The sequence below is a fragment of the Pteropus medius genome, unplaced genomic scaffold (assembly GCF_902729225.1).
Source record: "Pteropus medius unplaced genomic scaffold, Ma_sr-lr_union100, whole genome shotgun sequence".
In the NCBI taxonomy this organism is placed as follows: Eukaryota; Metazoa; Chordata; class Mammalia; order Chiroptera; family Pteropodidae; genus Pteropus; species Pteropus medius.
In genome coordinates this window covers 1,008,793-1,029,074 of record NW_024355523.1, presented here as the reverse complement: position 1 = coordinate 1,029,074, position 20,282 = coordinate 1,008,793, and the positions used below count along the sequence as shown (strand labels likewise).

The window sequence follows — 20,282 nt, the reverse complement described above, 5'->3', positions numbered from 1 at the left end:
TGATTAAGGGTAACAAGACCTCAGCTGAAATCCTGCTCCTACTGCTTCCTAGCTATATATTCTTGGGAAATTACTCAACACCTCTCTAGCCTCAGAGATTAAAAGCAAAACAAAATAAAACAACAACAACAAAACAACAACAACAAAAGAAAAACACCTACATTATAAAGTGAATGTGAATATTAAATAGTTCCTATAGGTAAAGCTCTTATGCTCATGCTGGGAAACAGCAATTAATAAGTGATAAAGCATTTAGATATCTGCTTTAAGTTGTTTAACGTTTTGGTTTTTTTTAAGTTTCAACATTTTTTTTTTTTCAGTTTCAACATTTTTTGAGAGTATACCTTAAACCAGCGGTCCCCAACCTTTTTGGAATCAGAGACCGGGACTCCTATGAGAATCTAATGCCTGATGGTCTGAGGTAGAGCTCAGACAATGATGTTAGCACTGGGGAGTGGCTGCAAATATAGATGAAACTTTGCTCACTCACCCGACACTCACCTTCTGCTGTGCAGCCTGCTTCCTGATAGGCTACGGACTGGGTCCTGTCCACAGCCCGGGAGTTGGGGACTACTGCCTTAAATGATAAATGCTGTACCTTACTATAAGTAGTAGTAACGGCTATGTCTACAGTATGTTTATGTGATGACTTCATAGACTCATTAAATTTTAGCACCTGAAGGCTTCTTTGTCTGGGCCATCTTTTTGCTTTTTGGTTGATGACACCATGGCAGAGAAGTGCAGTCACTTGCCTAAAGTCACACAGTGATGACAAGGTTGAGATTCGAGTACAAGTGTTCTGACTCTCATCTGTTGCTCTTTCCAGAGTATCACAGATGACTCTTGTCCATTGTTAGGAATGACAGTTGCCAATCTCAGTAAAGATGTTATAAGAATAAAAGAAAGTGGTTTCACCAACACTTTATTGGGTTCTATCAATATGTCTACCTTTTCATGCCAAAGTTATGTGGAGTTTGGGCTTTTTTTATGGTAAATATAATGGCTATATTTGCTTTTAGTATTTTGAACTAAAAAGTAGTGATAAGAATTGAGAATTTGTGGTTCTTTTTTGGGTTGCTATTTTTTATTTTATTTATAATCTTAACTTTCAGTGTTTAGCTGACTGGAGTATATAGTCAAGCCAAAATTGTAGATCAAACCAGTGTGCAGCCTTTTCAGGAGAGGCTTGACTCTTCAGCAATCTGTTTTCTGTATATAAAAACATGAATCTAAATAAAGTTGGAAGTCAAGATAAAATCTATTTCTGAGTTGCCAGTCAAAGCTTTCTTTAAAGTCTAAAAGCAATATGTTTGTAAATACAAAGTAGTCTTAAGAAGCAGGACGGAAACTTAAGCTGCCTTAAATAATCTTAAAAAGATTTGAAAAGTGGACAAATCAGTTTTATAATGTAACCAAAGGAAAAAATGCAAATTCTTTCTGGTTTTTAAGCAGCACTTTGGGAGTGAATTTTTGATTCATCAGTCATTTACTGAATATCTACTATGTACCAGGCACTTGAGCTGCAAGAGACTGTAGTAAGAGAGACGTGATTTTCCACTGCAGTGGCCCATTTGGTGGGGAGACTTTTGAGGCCAGTAGATTACATGCATGAAGTAAAGGTTGTGAGCTGAACATGCTGAGGGAATACCAAGGCAGGGCTTCCAACCTCGAGCCTGGCAGAGTGGGCTCCCAAAGACCTCTTCCCCCAAAAGCTTTGATTTGCCATAAAATGTAAATGATGCCTCCAAAGATAGATAGGAATAGATAGATAGATAGAGAGAGAGAGAGAGAGAGAGAGAGAGAGAGAGAGAAATTAAATCTAACTTTTAAAATCCAATCAGCTGCCAGATTTTCATGGTGGCCAAAATCAAATAAGTCCAAGAGGGAGAAGGTTTCCGCTTTACTCTACAAATATTCACTCAAGAACTCTAATTCATGTTTGCTCCCCACCAGCATGTTCAGAAATGTGTAGGCTAAATACTGACATTGGTTTTAGTATAATTCTTATTACATAATAAGTGATTTTCTAAAATAGCCCCAGCAAACAATTCCTGATCTGGAGGTGTTCTTTATACCAAAGAGGAAGTTACAGCTTCCTGTTAAAAAAAAATAAAATTGCATTTAAAAATACAGCAGACCTTTCAAAACAGCATGTTTAGTGGAGAAAGTAATTCATTTTCCTTAAAAAATATTAACGAGAATAAAAGCCTATTCTTTAAATAAGCGCTATAAAGAAAAGCTCCCTAAAAATGAAGCCATCATCATTCAGGAAGCTGATCTCAGTACCAGGGAGGAAGCCCGAGGCACATTTTGCTTTCAGAGAGCAGCTCTCTTCCCTATATTCCTTATAGTTACAGAAATGATTTCCTGGCCTCACTTGGGACACCCTAAGAGCAGGTTCTGAAACTGTAATGGAGGTGTGGTACTGAGGCCTCTGTTGTTGCTTATCAATGCATCATTCTGTTGAATTTCACAGAAGGAATTGGCCATTCTGGGGTGACTTATGAACAGTCTGTATATTCTGGAGAAATTTAGAGGAATACCCATCACTTTCTGGAAACTTCTCCCTTGTTCTAGGGCCTGAACATAAAAGTTCTTAGGGCCTGAGATTTTTCTAAAGTATGATCAATCATATCTCAAACTCATTTAACTACACCAAGAACTTGGGCACTTGGTAACAAGAGAACTCACAGAAGACTTGAATACTCATGGATTGATTTGACAAATATTTACTGAGCATATGTTGCTAGTTAGGCTTAACAACCTATTCGATTATCAAGTGATATATTATGTGTGTATTCACACATATACACCTATACCCAGATGCATGATAATATTTTACATGTATATGTTTAGGCACACATACATTTACACTTATTTATATGTTCGGATATATCATATGTTACATATATTATAAATATGCTCATACAACATAAAAGTATATGTGGTATTATTAATGTGGTAGTGTTAACGAGATAAATGTTAAAATGTGATGCTGGAACAATTCTAACTAGGGTGAGTCACCAAATTCAGAGAGTCAAGAATCCTTTTATGGAACTGAAAATGACATTGGAACTAGACTACAAACACATTATATTAGTTTCCTAGGGCTGCTGTATCAACTTACCACAACCTTGGTGTCTTAGAACAACAGAAATTTATTCTGTCACAGTTCTGGAGGTCAGAAGTCCAAAACTGAGATGTCATCAAGGCCACATGGGCCACAGAGGCTCTAAGGGAGAATCCATTCCACACCTCCTATTGGCTGTTGGCCTTCCTTGGTTTTCCTTGGTCCACTTTCTGTCTGCCTGGTCACCCTGCCTTCCCCTTATATGTGTATCTACTACCCCTTGGCTCCTTTTTATAAAGACATTTGAGATTTTATGTAGGACTCATGTCATGTGGATAATCCACGATAAGCTCCTCTTCTCAAGGTTTCAAACTTATTTACATTTTTTTTTTTTTGCTATATCAGGTAATATTCACAAGTTTCACTGTAGACATACCTTTTGGGGGTCACCGTTCAACTCACTACAAATAAGAACCTTTTTAAAAGCTGAATTAGGGAGAGAATTGCAGGCTGAGAATCTAGAGTAAGCAGAGATACAGGGGTATCTCTCTAAGAAAGAGAAGAAGGTATGTTAGGTAATAAGGAGGAACGTCAGGGGGCAGCAGGTGCATAGGAGAAGGGAAAGAATCAAGCAAGGGTCACTTGGAGGCCCTTTGCTCCTGGACAGCCATTCTAAAATGAATTGGAGAATGAGTGAGACTCAGATAGGAAGCTATTAACATAGCTCAAGTGAAACATCATCAAAGTCTACATACAGCTTTAGCCATGAGAATAGAAAGAAACAGAGAGATTTCAGCAGTAAAATCAATAAACAGAGATTGGAATTGATTGGGTTTACATTCCACTAACGAGAGTTCCTACTGCCTGGATAAGTGGGAAAAGGTTGGGACATTAACAATAGGGAAATTAGAAGGTAGAAATGATGATTAGGTTTGGATGTTCAGTTGCCAGTACAATGTGCAGAGGTGGGTGCAGTTAGAAATGTAGAGTTGGTCTCCAGAGAGAGTTTGGCAATAGAGTTGTCTACATGGTGGTATGAGCCTTCAAAAGGAAGAAAGGGAAGGAGGAGAAGGGAATTCCTCGGAAGTTACAATCTTAGAGGACTCCTTCATTTACGGCAGCGGTCCCCAAACTTTTTGGCATCAGGGACAAATGCTCCTCTGATAACCTAATGCCTGATGATCTGAGGTGGAGCTGAGGAGGTGATGTTAGCATTGGAGATCAGCTGCAAATACAGACGAAGCTTCATTCGCTCCCCAGCCGCTCACCTCCTGCTGTGTGGCCCTGGTCCTAAGAGGCCACTTACCGGTTCAGGTCCACAGCCTCAGGGTTGGGGACCCCTGATTTAGGGGTTGGGGAAAGAAAAATAGAAGTAAGCTTCCTAGGTCTGTTTCCTTATGTTTCAAAAAGTACACTTTTTGAAGAAGAGAATTATTTAATTAATAGGATTTTTCATGCACTAACTGTAAATGATTTCAATCTCTTTATGTCGTCTGTTCTGATACCAGTATGTGACTCTCGCTATGACTCTGCATTTTGTGCTAAAGTAATTTACTTTAATTATATCTTTATTAAAGTAACATGGTTATATTTGCTCTTTGTTTTATGGTACTGACTGATAAACAAAATGCTAATTGACATTACACTTTTGTGCTATATTTGTTCTGATATTCAAATAGTTTAATTAGGATTTAATTTGCACATGAGTAGTTGTCTATCCTGATATTTCTTTTGCTTTTTTTTTTTGTACAGAACAACTTATTTAAGACATGGCAAAAGTCCAAAGCTCTGTCACAGTATGTAGTGTTAACACTGATTTTTAGGGAAGAAATTTTTCTTTATTAACAAAGGAAATATGCAATTGATTCCAATCATGTCATTGTACATGATGTTTGGTTGTTTCGGGTGCAAAATCACTGGATTATCCTTTGTCTAATTGAAAGAATAACTTCTACATAAAACTTTTGTGTCAGTCTGTAGTCTTTAGTGTTTGTGATTGGATTGTTGTCCTGGAGCTTATTTCTAGTTCACTTGAGATCCGTGTAAACCAGTTTGTTCTTTTACCACTTATCAGATAGTAATTTCTCCGGGGGCACCTGGTGCTCACCTTTTCCCATTTATTGTCTGTTACTTTTACTTGTTTTACTTTTCAACACTTCATTAGAAATTATATACCCTCTTCCCTACCATATATTATGCTCTGAGGATGTGGTGTGGCACATCAGATTCCTGCATTAGGAATTAGCTGTCCTATGTTTAATTACCAACTATCTCGCTAACTATACAATCCACATGGGTCATATGTCAATTGGAAAGAATACAATTCTGTAGTATTATTAGAACAGATAATGAAAGAATCAAAGGAGATCATGTGTATTTAAAAGTATTCTGAAAAAATTTGAAGTACCATAAAATGCACAGTATAACTGTATTGTATGTTTAATACTATATAGATAATTTACAGTTTGTTTTTTTTTTAAGCTACACATCCAGACCACAAAGAAGACAAGATACATGGACTAAAGTTGTGCATCTCAAATTTATTATGCATATTCAGATCTGTGGTGGCCTCAGATTCTGCATCTAACAAGCTTCTACATGATAGCCATGCTGTTCATTTGCCAACCACGTATTTAGTGACAAGGAACTAAAGAACTTACACTTTATTAATTCTCCCTAATCAAATAATAGAAAATTTTAAATGTATATATATGTAAGTGTATATCACTTTTGGACCCAGATACCTTCTTGATAATACATATATGGCTAGGAGCAAACACATAAACTTATCCAGCCCAATTAGAGAGCCAACGCATTTTCAAAACTGGAAAACAAAATTAATCTAACCAGAGATTTTGATGTTTTAAAGAGCTATATAGTGATACATTTGTAATGGGAATTTCTATCTAAAATAACTGCTTTGTAAATCTGGATTTCCTCACTGGTTTTTTTTTAAACTTTTTTTTTAAATGAAAAAGGAGTTATGTACAAATTAGAATCTGTTGTCTATTTTTTCTATTCAATAAATATGGTAATTTGAGAAGTAATATACATGATTTCAATTTTTTCTTTAACACATAGAATTATTACAGTACATTAGCTATTACAAATCTTATAGATTTATATCATTTGTTCTTAATAAGAAAATGTTCAGAAAATATTTTTCTCCATAACATAGGCCAGGTCGTGGGAAGCCTACAATCTAGCAGGCATTTGCTAAATGTGGAGGATAAAGATGAGTGAGCATGGTCTCTGCTTTTAGGATTTCATTTTCTTCTGGGGAGACAAGCTTGTGCATAAGCAATGAGAACACCCTGGGAGCTCTCTGCGGAGGGGAAGTTCTGAGTTTTAAAGGAGAGTGAATGTGGGGGGCGGGGCAGGAGGAGATTAACAAAAGTGGCAGAAGGTGCCTTGAGCTGGGTGTTAAGTGGACCTGTTGGGACAGGCAAGAAAGGCAGACAGAATCCAAGATAAAGAATTTCACACATTCAGTAAGGAAGAAGGCACGAAAACGCGATGTACTTTGCTAGCAGAATAATTTTAGGTACAATGTAAGATCACAATCAATCATTACAGAACTTATTATGTGGAAGTCAGCCAGCACCATCAATCAGTCAACATGCCAAGACTGTCTATGGCAACAAAATGAAATTTATCAAATCAACCATAGCTTATAATGTATAGAATGCTAAAGGGGCTCAGTACCTTTTGGAGCACTATAGCTTTTCTTTGTACCAATGTTAAAATCATCAGATATACTTAACTTTTATTCTAGAAACAACAATGTAAATTTTGTATCTATAGACATATTTGTGATTTTAGATTTTTGCAGTGTTCAGTTCTCGTTTTTTTTTTTTTTAGCGGCAATCATTATACTTTATTACATTTTTATTTAATTCTCCTTCTCCTACTAGAATGTATGTTGACAAACAACAAAGGGCAAGGATTGAACCTCTCTTACTCACTCCTATATAATAATTTCATTCATTTAGGATGCAATTCTGTGTTGGTCCAACGTTTAAAGATCCTTTTTGTTACCGAAATGCTAAACAACGGACAAATTTAAAAATGCATTTAACATTGACAATAGTGTTAATATTTTGTACAGGCCATTTGTTAAAATGAACCTAGTGTTCAGTAGGCCAGAGCTTGAAAAATGCGGGTGTAGAAGAACAAAGAATAGGAAGAAGGAACTCTGGAGTGTTGTCAGAGCACAGCCATTGCCAAGACGTTTGACCTCTAGCACATACACCAGTATGACACTTTTTCCATATGCGAAATGAGGACACTGGACTAGATACACTCTAAGACTCTTCTAGTTCTAAAATTTTATGATGTATGTGAGTAAAGTATGACTGTAAAATCTTTTAAGAAGTTGACCCAAATGTTTGAGTATTTCTTAAAAGCACTTAGTCTGGCAGGCAGTATAACTCTTTATATTTTATCTGCAATAAAGCATAAAGTTGATGACAGATTGGTATTGGTACAGGGTGAACATGTTCGGCAGAGCAAATGTTGACATAGAATTAGTGTGGCATAATCATGCTTTTCATGTTATTTATTATTGGAAAAGGTATATTCGTGAAAAGTTACATGCAAGCTGAATCTCATTCTCATATCACTGATGTAATTTATAAAATGTTTATTTTTGCCAGAGTAATACATGCATATAGTTAAAAAAAATCAAACAGAAGTCTCTCAGGGTTTATAATAATGAACAGTGGTCCTTCCAATCCCTTTTTATGTGTAAGTCCCAATTCCCAGATCACTCTTTTTTTTTTCTTCAATTGGCAGTTTTATTATTCTCATCTACTGCTGTTTCTAGATTTGTCAATCTTGGACATCATTTGTGGTCTTTTTTACACTGGAGGGTGATGATTTGTGGGTTTTTCTGAGGAATGGAAGGTAAAAATGCTTGTACAATCTGTCATGCTTAACTGGAAGCCTGCAAATGTCATTTTAGAGATTTTTGTTTGTTTGTTTTTATAGACCCTTTATAATATAGTAGCTAGGTCATTAAGTCATGTATAGTCTTGTCTGTCTTGGCTGTCTAGTCTCCAAGGACTGAATCGTGAAGGAAATTTTAGGTCTTGTATACAAGTGAACTGAGTGGTACCCTATATTCTCCTTTTTCACACTCCAAAGCTTAGGCCCACAGAGTTGTCTCTGCATTCACATTACCCTCTGTTGGGAGTATCTCTCTCCATTGCCCCAACCCTCTGCACCTTCTGCCTGGGGCTTCCTTTGTCTCCTTCCAACTCAAATCCAATGTTGCCTTCTCTGAGAATCCTTCCCCAGAAATTTGGGCTTGCTTTTCCCATAACATCTAATACTGTGTACTGTAACAGATACTGAAAAGTGTAGGCACAGTTTATTAAAACTTATTTTGTTCCATGTATTGTTTTATAGGTATTACACCATCTAAATGTGGTTGTCTAATTACTAATATAACAGACACAGCGATCAGCTTACCTGCTTCACCCATGACCCTTCTCTGAAAGACTAATCACAGTTCCTGTTACGAGGGCAGTGCCCTGCTCCATTGGCCTCAGGACATTGGACAGAAATGGTATTACATGTGCATGAATGTATATGTGTGTCTCCGTATGTAACCCCTAAACACCCATTCATATATATATAGCTGGGTTTATACTTAACAAAAGTTTAGTGAAAACAGAAGTCTTAAAATATGTAATTGCTACTTTTATATTTCCTGCATATTTCATTAGTAGGTGATAGGAATGATTTATGTTGCAGAAGTGCATGAGTCGTCAGAGATTCATTAGGTGAAACGAGAAGGAATTATGGGTGAGACCCACACAGCTGTCTATCTTGGCACAGGGTCATATAAGTAGTTAAGAGTTATTAATTCTGGCGGCTGCTAGGTATCTTCAGTTTTACCAGGTCATGTCCTTAGTGGATAATGAGCGCAGACCCTCAGGATACACCAGGGCTCGGGATTTTGCTACATAATAGGTTAAACAACCTCTTTGAGCCTCAGTTTTCTTTTTGTTATTTACGTTTATTTTTTAACCTATGAAATGGAATCCATAACACTGATCTTGCATTCATGCATTATGTGACCAGTCTAGTCTAGTCCAGTGTGTTTTATGACGATAATATTTCAATAAATACTAGTGATTATTACTGCTCTTTAACCCAAGGAGAAGTTAATTAGTTACTGTGAAGTAAAATTTGGATGCACATAGTAAAACATGTCGATAAGTTCCTGAATGAGGATAGCATTTGCAGAGAATTAGAGCATTTGTTATAGATAACATCATCACTCTTGAATATACTGGAACATCTCCATCATTTATATTAGACTTATACAAGTTTGTAAATATGTTTGAACATCTTTACTGTATTCTCTTCAGCATAGAGGCTGGAAGTATAATGATAACTAAAAAACTTAGCTTACCATTATGACTTTTAAAAAACTGAAAAAAAGAAGTTCAGCTACAGAAGTTTTTTCTAGGACCTGGGAATACAGCAGTGGCCAAGAAAGACAAAGTCCCTACTCTCATGGAACTAGCTTTCTAAAGAGAAGAGGCAACGAACACTACTAAGTAAGCAGGACAGTCTCCAAAAGTTAGAAGGACCTTAGCAAAAGTAAAACAAGGAGTTGTGATGGTAAGTGGGGTAGATAAGTGGCAGTATTATGTGAGTTGTAGAGGAATAAACTCACAGGAAGTGACATTTGAAATGAGATGCAAATTATATTAAGGAATGGGTTTCGTGAAGATTGTGGGCCAAATTGGATTTGTTCACAAAGGAAGTGGAAAGGTCCTGTGTTGCATAGTTTTAAGCAAATCATTTTGACTGTTGGGGAAATAGACTGTGATGGGGAGGAGATATGGATTTGTTAAGAGTGGAAACAAACTGATTAGGGATCAGTTGCAATAATACACACAAGAAATAATGACAGCTTGGTTTAGGATGGAAGCTGTAGAGGTGGAGAGAAGTAGATGAATTCAGATTGTACATTTTTTGTTTTGTTTTGTTTTTGTTACTTTTATTTTTTTAATTTGTTCTTTAATTATAGTTGACATAATATATTAGTTTCAGATGTACAACATAGTGATTAGACATTTATATAACTTATGATTGTATTTTGGAGGTAAAGCTAAACAAAATACAAAACTCACTAAAGGACTGGATGTGGAACCTAAGGACAGAGGAGGTATCTAGATCTGGGTGTTAAGTAAAACTATAAAATTAAGGGCGAAATAACTGTATTCCTTCTGTTGATAAGATTTACATTTGGACAGATTTTAACAATTCTGTCTTTATTTTTAGAATAAATAAATCATCAAATGAAATGGGTTACTTCTAAGGTATTTTTCTAAGATATTTTAGATATCTTCAGTTAAACTGGAAGGAGACAAGACTGTGTGTAAGGATAATGGGCTGAGTCAATATTTCTGGTGAATTTTGAGAAAATACATTAGAGAATATTGTGGATAGTACTAATCAGTGCACTCCTTCCTTGAGCTTTTAGCAAGACTCCTCATTTTGAGGCTCTTGGAAACTCTATAGCTGTACATGGCCCTGAGTATGTGCAAGACAGATTTTACAAGGATGGTTAGAGTAAAATTTCATTTTCACATTTACCATTATTTGATGGTAACAGCAGCATTGTGATGAAAGTGACTGACTGGTATAGAAAAAATGATTAATATTTAGAAGCACTTATACAATATTTTCCCATTAGTTGTAGCTCAGTAACAAAGAGTAAAATTGGAAAACTTATGTTTTGTTTGTTATTAAAATAGGATGTGATATTGATTTCAAGAAAATTTTTATCCATATTACTCAATTTTTATTACTAAGGGAAATAATATTAAAAATGACCAGGATTCACAATCAATCCATAGAACTGAATTATTAAGTATAATAATAATAATATTGAGATAATAATAATGAAATGGTACTATTTAGATATTATATTAATATAATAACAATGAATTAACATGATAACATTTAAATATAATATTAATATAACTAAACATCATTAAATGTTACTGTAGACTAGGCAGTACTTTATGAGTTATTGTTTTTTATTTATGTTGTGCTGTGTGTACACAGGCTGAGTTTAGTTGCCATTAAATTGTCTTTGAGAAGGTTAGACTATAATTTGACATTAAAACAAAAGTTATTATTGCTGTAGGAAAGCCAGAAACAGAGCACTTAACTTAGATATTAATGAAGCTAATATTTATTTTTGAAAGAATGACTACATCTTTGTATTTTCCTGCAAGACAATAAATGACATATCTCATTTATATCTTCCTATTTATGTATGTAAAAGAGTGATATGTGATAAAAAATAAATGTCTAAAGAAGACCAGAAAAGCCGATTTTAATTAAGTATATAATCAGAACTCAAAATGTTAAGAAAATATTGTGTTTAGTTTAACCAACAGCATTTTGCTTTGTTGGGAATACGTGAAATAATAGTACATCTTATAGTTAATTACCTCTTGGATTCAATGAAATACAATTAATAAACCAAAAATTATCTGGTGCTTATAAGATCTATGAAAAGAATAAAACAGGATTAGGTTCTAGAAAACGGCTGGATTGAGAGGAGAGGCTGTTCTATAGAGAGGTGGCTTGAAAAAGTCTCTCTGAGGACGTTTGTGCTCAACTTTAAATGGATAAAAATTAGCCATGCTCCTAGAGGAGCATTCTGGGGACAGCAAGTCAAAAGTCCTGAGGGTGAATGCACATGGTTTATTCAGCCAGTATATAAGGCTAGTATAGTTGAATGTAGGGAAGGCTGCTGTAAGGATATGTTTGTTTTCTTTTGTGTGTTTCAGCAGCCAGAGACATTAACTTATGTAACTCGGATGCTGCCCTTCCTCTAGTAGCTGAGATAACCCGTCTGGGCTTTTGGAGAAAGTAGGCTAATCTCAGTCCACCCCTAGTCAGTTCTGCTGTTGCTTGGTGCCACTTCCAGAACTACTGTGGCCATTATTCATCCCTCTGTGTCAGAGTCACCGCCTAGAGACCCAAACAGATGTCCCTCATCAACAGCTACAAAGTTCTGGTTCCTATTGTTTCTTGGTAATGCCTGTGCCTCACTTCATAGCCGTGGCTCACAAGGATGTGTGGCACATCAGATGTCATTAGAAGTTTTGGTAGAGAAAGGGAGGATTAAAAAAGAACAAAATGTAGAGGATTTTCTTTCTGCCTTATCATATACCCTTCATAAGCCTGCTTCCACCTGAATTTCTGCAGACTGCAATCTCGTATTATACTTTTCAGCCCTCACCTGTCTCTCCCCTCTTTCATTCTCTATCTTCCATCTTGCTTCCCCCCAAAAGCCCCCCTTTAATGCTGAATCATTTAGCTATTTCTTTCTTTTATTAAATTCTTTCTTCTTTTAAACTCTTGCCTTCACGTTTCACCTTCTACCTCCAAGAAACTGGTCAAGGTATTTAACTTGAAGTTTCTTTTTTATGAGGAATTCTGGTGTCAAATTTTAAGATGGTAAATTCTTCATGCTTTAAGAAAACATTGGATGTTGGTGCACAATCCTCCCCGCAATCGTGATAGCAAGGTTTTATTCTACTTTCTTCCTTGTTCTCTACATTACAAATAAACAAAGAAAAAGAACATGTTCCTAGGGATGTGACTGGGAAGGCATGTACTTATTTTCATGTGTCTGCTCATAATTCAAGATGATCACAGGAGGAAATATTGCAGGTTAAGGGGATAGCTGTAAAATCTTCATGCTGAGTTATTTTCAGAAGATGAAAGGTACATACGTGTTCCAGGGTTTCCTCATCATTAAACCACTCTCCAGGGTGCCTGAATAGCTGCCACCCAATGCTACCTGCAAATATAAAAAAAAAAATTTTTCGAAGTTGCCAAAAGGAGAAAGGAAAAACAAAAACAGACGATGACAGTGACAGAACGAAGCCTTAGTTCTTGGAAAATATAGAGCTCAAATTGGAGGCGGCTTTCTGCATGTGCCCTGCCAGCCGGGTTCCTCGGAAGTTACTGTCTCATATTTTTAAGATTTGTGCAGGTTTCCAGTTTATTTCAACATTTCAAGATACACCTACAGAACATTTGCAATGCTGACTATAAAATTGGTGGTCCCAGCATTTATTTAGAAACTGCTGAATCACTGGGTGTTTGGACTTTGCATTTCTAGGTCATCATAGGATAATTTAATATCTGAATTCAGAATTGTAATTAAGAATTATGACCAACAATAATAGCAGAAACAGCAAAAATAATAATCGTCACTATTCATTGAGCACATTTTAATGTGGTAGGACAATGCCAAGAACTTAATGTGCATTATCTATGTGCATTATCTCCTTTGATCCTCACTGTAAAGCTTCCAGGTATGTATGATTTCTGCCCTCATTTTAGAGTTTGATAAATTAAATTTTCAAAAAACCCAGAATTTTAAAACATATTTTTCTCATCCTTAAACAATTCTATACTGCTTCTTCTGAATCAGAGCTTTTAATAATAAACATCTCTTATTCATTGTTTATGGCAGGCTTGTAAAAGAGAGTTGAAATACACTCATAATCATACATGGAGTCATACATCTGAGCCAATCTTTTAATGTACTCAGAGGGTGTCAGTGACAATTCTACCCTATTGATGTTTGAAAACATGAGAAGTGTGTTGGTTCTGTGGTGAATGGGCATAGCACTGGCATTTAGAGGACATGGGCCAAGAAGAAGGGAATCTGCTCTCTGGGTGGAGCTTTGTTTGGGCACAAATTTTAAATTAAACAGTGTGGCAGTTTTTGATATTTCTATAGACCACCACTTAATCTCTTTCTTTTTCTCTTTATTTATGAGGTCATAGCCTATATCAGCCTATATCATGAGCAAAGGTAATGTCTTCATGTCCATTTTCTCAGGTGTATCAGGAGAGATTTAACACTAAACAAGTTGTGGTGGACAGAAACTGGGGATGGGGGTATTGGGAGGCTAGAATATTCCAGTTTATGACGATTACCTGAGTATAGTTTCTGGTCATGACTGATTAATCCATGAGAATTCCTATGACCAAAGCTAGGCCGATCACTTTTTTTCTTGGAATTTGTAACAGGAATGGAGAGAGGCACAGAGACTAAATGAATTGGAATGCTAAATACTAATACTAATACTAAATAAGCAAATGGCAGTGCTGTTGACTAGGAGAAGGTCCATGAATTTTTATGCTGAAGTTCTCAGTGCTTCCCTGAATTCTTAGTATTCATTGATTGTACATATTCTTCTTTCAGTTTTCAAGCTCTCTGTGTGTCATATATATATATGTCATATATATATATATACATATAAGCTTACATATATATGTAAGCTTGAAAACTGTATACACACACACATATAAATATACATACATATAAATATGTATTTATATATATATAATCAATATACATATACCACAGATATACACACACATATATTTTTTAACTGAGCCATAATCATTTTCATTTCTTGCAAAACCAACAAACAAGACCTTGGCTAGTATACATCTGTACCAGGACTGTAACTTGTCACTTAAAGCTATTCTGTGCAGTTACCTTTGCGTAGATAGTTTGGATTTTAATAAATGTTTTAATATTAAATGCTTGTTAGAACCAGATTAGAATCTAGGCTTCCACACAACACACATTTGACCGCTTTAAAAAGTGAATTTGGTTTGTCACTTTGTTCCCTTTTTGTCTATGACAGTGATTCTCTGACTTGCTGCACATTAGAATCATCTGGAAACTTCAGAAATCTTAAAGTCCAGATCATACCATACTAATTAAACTAGAAAGTCTGAGGGTGTGATCTAGGCATCTGTATTTTTTAAAGATGCCCAGGCAATTCCAGTGTGCACCAAAACTTAGGAATTAGTCACCTGAAAGATAGTTAGCGTCTTTATATGGCCTCCAGCTCCCACTCCAGCCTCAGCTCTTGCCACTTCCTGCATCACACTTAAGTTCCTATATAATGTTTTTTCTATCTTCTTCAGGGTTTTTTTTTTTTCCAGAAGAACTCCTTTGTGGAATCATAGTGTGTAAAATAAGAAAAAACAGAGCTGGCGTTTTGGTGGGCATGGGGTTCATACTATTAGAGGGACTTAAGATCCTGAAGGCTTTTAAGAAATCCCCTCCTCCACCAAAACCCTCCAAAGAGCAGAGTTTAAACCTAACACTTAAACTGTAGCACTTTCACTTTCAACCAAGTCTTCCTGTGCAGTTGGATTTTTTTCTATATTAGAGGGTTTTTTTTACAGGTATTTCTATTAACTCTTTTTTCTTGTATTACCATGTACATTCCTGTGTAGGAGGAGGAGGGATAGAGCTGTAGCTGGCGCCTGTAAATAAGTATATCTCACAGCCTCTGTTAGCAAAGAATTGTGCAAATAGCAGGCATGAGAGTGTCAGACGTACAGCAATTGCCTTATTGTACTAATATGCTCTGTATGGGTATCCCTCTCTTACTAGACCCTAATCTCCTTAAGAACAGGAATTACATTTTAATTATTTCTTTTACATCTAACGTAATGCCTGGACATAGTATGGTATGTGCTCAACAAAGGTGTTTTTCCCCACTTAAAAATCACCCAAATAACAATTGAACTTGTTTGAGTTTAAAGAGACCCAATGAATAGTACTTGTCTTCCCCATCCAGTTTTCGAAACCACTGTGAAATATATAAAAGGACTAGGCAGATAATACTGGTAAAACTAGTATTGGAAGATGTCTTTTAATTGTGAAGTTTCTTCGTACTTACAGAATCTCAATCTTAGATCCGGGCACTTTGGAGCTGGGGAGGCCTTCCCAGTGTCCTGCTGCAGTGAACTCTAGGCAGGACAGTGAGGATTATGCATGCTCAGCTCTTTGTATCAAACCCATCAAGTGACGATCAAGTTACTCTTCTTTGAGGATGGGTAAGGGAGCGGTGAGAGACCAGGGATATCATACTCGTGGAGCTCTTTTTTACGTGGAAGGAAACACCTGGAGTGGTGGAAAAGGAACCCCCACCACCACAACCACATCGCTCAGTCGCTCTGCGGAGCCATACCCTCCGCCTTTGAGCTTTGGTCTTCATTGTATGACAGGCATGCGATTACGAATGTCCACGCTCTGTAATGGTGTCACTGTTACTCTCAGTACTGAAAGGAACACCATCCATCTGAAATGCACTCTTGGCCATGGTACGAACAGTTTTATCTGCTGCCTAACGTCAGCATCAGGAGTACTCATGCCATGCATTTGCTAACAAAATTATAGGGAGTTTGATATCTTTGCTAATAAAATTTGAGAATTTTTGTGCTCTTAAATGAAGACTCGTTGGTAAATACAGTAATGTAATAACATATAATTTGATTCTTAAAATATTCCTAAGAGTAGGATATTCTTGAGAGTCTGTAAACAAGGAACATTTTGGGGTAATATCCTGTGGTTTTATTTGAACCTTGATCTGAATATGTAATATATAATTACTATTTTATAGTAAATATGTCCCTAATAGTTTTCATATGAACAACTTAAAAAATATGAAATTGATATTTCACAAGCACCTAAAGTAAAAATCCTCTTGGTATAATGTTAGTATTAATAAAAACAAAAAGTGTGCATGAATTTTTTTGTTATGTGCAGCCCTTTATATGTATTATTTTATTTGATCCAGAAAAATAACCCTATGAGGCATATATTTCATCTTGTTATCAGATAAAGAAACTTACAGAAGTCATGTAATTTGTTCAAGGTCAAATAGCTGGTAGGCAAGAAGTTTAGATGCCTGAGCACATGCTTCTTGAATTCTAAGCCATGCTATTAAAGGGACATGTTTTCTGACCATCACCGAGGCTCATAACCAACCTATTACCTTCATACCTAGTCTTCTCTTCCATGACCACTTTAAAACTTCTGGTTATTCCTGAAACTTAGCAGAACTGTCCACAGATGCAGCTGGAATTCTTTAGTCAATACCAAGAGCTCGGTAATGAAAATGGGCATTATCAGAGTACTGCTTTGTTGTAGCAATTTTAACAGTAAAAGGCAATTATGATTTTCATATTTCTGACTCATTATTTAAAAATTTATGTTTCTGACTCATCTGGCTTAAAAGAAGTGCTAGCTCAGTGATCATTTTTATTGTTTTCTACTTGAAGATGTATACAAAGTTATTTTACTGACTTGTCTTGACTCTTTAAGATTCTTTATTTTAAATTCTTAAACAGTTAATGTGAATAGGAAAGCCTGCAGGTAGATTACAGCTTTTCTGGAGAAAGATACCCTCATTTTTGTGGAGCCTGTAGTAAAGAGTATGGTTTGAACTGGAGCCAATACTGAGAAAGATTTATTATATCATTAAAACAATTATATCTGCCTATCAAAACTTCACTATAAACTACTAAAAAGCATCTCAACTTTCCCTAGTTACTTTGATAAATGAAATAAATTTATCTATCTATTCTGAATACAAGAGAAACAAATGAACATGAACACAGCTGATTTAATGAATATAAATATGATAATTATCGGTAGTGAACATAAGGGACTTAAAAGATTATCTGCTAGTCTTCTACTCATGGACACCTCCTCTGTGACTAGTCTAATGGCTGTTGATATAGGACTTCTAATGAAGGAGACTCATCACCATATCACGCAGCCTTTCACAGCTGTTGCCTCAAAAGTCAGAAAGCCCTTTCATGCCTTAAAGTGGAAACTACCTCTTAAAAAATGCCTACAGATTGCTCTGACTTAATAGCTGAATATGCAAAATGACCCTTTCCTCCCTCCTGAAAGCTCTTAAAATATATTGATATTTATTTTGTTCTTGGCTCTTTATACTTGTTAGATTTATGCTAAAGGAGACTGGCACAGAGGTCCTCTGTTGCTGAGATGAGAAGGGAGGCTGAAGATAAAGACTTTAGTTAGCTCGAGCCTACAAACAAAATACCTGGAAAACACAGCATTTGGATGGAGCCTGGTACGGCCCACATGAAAGCACTCAACACAATTTAGAAAAAAGGTTTGATAAATTTAAGGTCACTGTTCTCCAGGATTCTGTCTAACCCTTTGCCTGCTCTGCATACTTTATTTGGGGATAATTATAATAATGCCAATCCCTGCAGTTACCATCTGTTTACTGTGATTCTTATGTATGCCTCCACAGCCAGACTTCCCTATCTAACTGTTTATTGACATCTCTACTTGCATATTTCACCAATATCATATAAATTTTAGCATGTTATATAATTCAACGTGACAAAACATTATTTTTTTCCTGCCAAATATGTTATATATTCTATATTTGTATCTTATTGAGCAGTTCTACCATTTGGCCAACGGCTCGAGCTGGATATATGAGAGGCCTGTTTGATTCTTCCCTCTCTTTATCTTATCTACCAATAAACTATATTGATTCTTCTAAATGGCTTTCAAAGCTTTCTCTCTCCATCCCCACAGAAACCATTGTCATCTAGGCTCCTGTTTCCTCTAACCTGTTCACTATGGGCCTTGCATGATCCAGCTCCATAATATTCTCTTTTACTTCCATGCGGGCTTGAGATGAAGCCTTTCAGTTCCTTGCATCTTCCTTGCCCATTTCTAACTTAGATCTTTCGTGCGCACTTCTGCAAGAACCCTCTGTCTTGTCTTGGCTGTCCTTAAGTGCCTTTAACCCTCTTCCACAGTTGCATTGAAGCACAGTGTCTCTTTTCATAGATATAAACTGTCAACCCCATGAGTAAAGTACAACCTTTTCATCTTTTCACCATCATTTCCCTAGCAGAGAGTTTGATATAGACTAAGCAGTCAGAACTGAGCCTTGGTGGATTGATTTAGTCTTCCCCAAGCAAAGATGAGAGAAGACCACAAAATCTAATTCAGTGAATAGCTACGGGAGGACTGTATTAGTGGATCTCGACAATTAGAAGCAAAAGTTTTATTACTTTTCTTGGTTACCTGGAGTGAGCACCCAATGTCTACAGTAGATATAGACAAAAAGAAAGGAAAAGTGGTATTGGAGAAATATCAAATCCCAGGAGGAGTATAACACAAAGGATTACAGGTGTGTACAAAACAAAGGGCATTTGAAAAACCTTTCAAAGTCTACATTTAAATTGCAAGCTTTGCTAACAAGTTATTTATTTTTCCTTTGAATTCATGAATTCAAAATAAAGACAAATGCCACTTTAAACATATTTAATTAGTTGAATTCATGGCTTCAGGATATTATTGACTCATGGTTTACTAGGTTTAAAAATTGATAGAAAACTTATTACTAATAGATGTTTGTACTCATTATTTAACATTCACTAAGCAACCATAGTTTTTGTCTCCGTAGACAATTAAAGCAGTGGTTTGCGGCAATTAACTAGACATTTTAAGAACTTTTTACTTGAACCGTCTAGATAAAATCCCTGGTGAGCTGTTTGCTTTTTACATGCAGACAAAGAGATAAAATGTAAAGTTTTCTTTCTCTTTTAAAGGCCATTTTATAGGAAAAACAACAACTACAACAAAAAGATCTCTTTGTTGAAAAATAGGACCAGGGCTAATAATTAGAACATGGGCATTACTCCTAGGTATTAAAAAATCACTGTTGTAGTCAGAAGTTTTAAAATGCTATGCTGGTAGTCTTTTTTAATGTCTATATTTGGTTTGGCTTTTTTTGAAATAAAAGTGAATTATTTCCCAAATAGGATACTATATTTAATAAACATTTACTATAATGAAAGTTCCCAAGAAAACATTCTTTAAAAGAAGGAGTGAAATAACTAAACTCCCCAAACTCCCCAATGGTTTAAATTGTTGGGATTAACATTAGTAGGGAAAAAAATATAAACACAGCTGTGTAGAGTGTATATGAGATCCATGATCAACAACTGTTGTGGGTATGTGCCCCAGCTTGGACTAATAGTAATTTTTCCTTTCTGTATTAGTTTTTCTCCATCTAACCTTTTGTTCTATGTTCTCTTGTATATATAAAATCATCAGGATCAAGGTACAGTTAATTCCAAGTTGCACAAATTCCAAAACTGAAGTTAAGGCATTTATTTTTCCTTTCGGAAAGCTTCTGATTGACTGGAAAAAAATAACAAATTTTAGTTATTGAAGGTTGTCTTTTAACTATCACATAGGACCAGAATAAAGATACTTGGATATCCCCAGGTTTGCTGCAAAGTAACAGTGTTATCAGATGTCACATTTTATGGAATTCAGTGTCTTCAA

The 20,282-nt window shown here is 35.8% G+C and overlaps 1 protein-coding gene across 2 annotated transcripts in view; it reads left to right on the top strand.

The window, feature by feature from the left end:
* Positions 1-20,282, top strand: part of PDGFD (platelet derived growth factor D) — a 214,471-nt gene that overhangs the window by 17,218 nt on the left and 176,971 nt on the right. The window lies entirely within an intron of this gene.